The 1,071-nt window shown below is 46.0% G+C and overlaps 1 non-coding gene across 1 annotated transcript; it reads left to right on the plus strand.

The window, feature by feature from the left end:
- Window positions 1–459: 459 nt before the first annotated feature.
- Window positions 460–591, plus strand: LOC127197461 (small nucleolar RNA SNORA17). Its single transcript, XR_007831680.1, has one exon. It is a non-coding gene; the product is annotated as a small nucleolar RNA SNORA17 (small nucleolar RNA).
- The last annotated feature ends 480 nt before the right edge of the window (window positions 592–1,071 follow it).

The raw sequence follows: 1,071 nt of genomic DNA on the forward strand, positions 1-1,071 counted from the left end.
ATTTTATAAAAGGTGTGTGTGTGTGTGTGTGTGTGTGTGTGTGTGTGTGTGTGTGTGTGTGTGTGTGTAGAATGCACCACATGTGCAGAGATCAGGGGATGACTTTGAACAGTCAGTTCTTGACTTCTATTTCAACAGGGTGTCATGGGTTGAATCCCAGCACTGGGGAAGCAGAAGTAAATGGATTTCTATGAGTCCAATGCCAGCCTGGCCTGGATAGTGAGTTCTAGAACAGCCAGATCTATATAGAGAGGCTGTTTTAACCCTCCCCCCCCCAAAAAAAATAAGAAATTCTGTGGTTCACTCGTTTAAGTTATTCACACTGTAGTAAATCATACATTAAGTTTGTTATAAATTTTTACCATATTTTATATAGGGGAAATGACATATTAATTTAAACTGCCAGATTAAGCTGGATTTATTTTTAAAAACACACACACAGTAAAATTCTGAATGACCCCTGTTCCTAGAAGCAGCACAGATGTGACTGCTATGTCATGCGTGCATCAGCAGGGGGCACGGAGGAGAGAGGCCATGTCTACATTCAGTGTTCTGACCTATGGACATCTGAATGACTAGAAGCCTAACATTCCCTGAAAAAAGGGGAGACTGAGAAAACCAGTCTAGTGCTTTGCAGACCTGGGTGGGGAAGGGGTGAACAGACCATGCCTGAGATGACCCCCGGAAACAACCCCAGACACTTTGAGTCCTGAAACAGCACTAAGAGGAGGACATAAGTAGTGGATAAATGGAAGAGAAAGAGAAACAGAAAGATCTGGGCACAATGAAGAGAGGCAGAACTGAAGTCTCCAAGGTAGTGAGAAACAGCCTGATGTGAGTACCTAGTGATACCACCTGAGGCCTTGGTGGGATCCTAACCTGTGCTGCCACTTAGGGACATGTTGATGTCTGAGGGCTGTGCAGAACTGGCTCCCCCCATCACCTGGGCATTTTGGGAGAGCAGGCCCTGAGCATTAGAGTAGTCGTGGGTGATCTGGGCCTCCAAAAACATGAGCATGAGAGATCTGGCCCTTCCTCTCATCGCTCGCGCCCTGGTGGTGTGGACAAGTA

This window comes from Acomys russatus, chromosome 1 (genome assembly GCF_903995435.1).
Source record: "Acomys russatus chromosome 1, mAcoRus1.1, whole genome shotgun sequence".
NCBI classification, from domain to species: domain Eukaryota; kingdom Metazoa; phylum Chordata; class Mammalia; order Rodentia; family Muridae; genus Acomys; species Acomys russatus.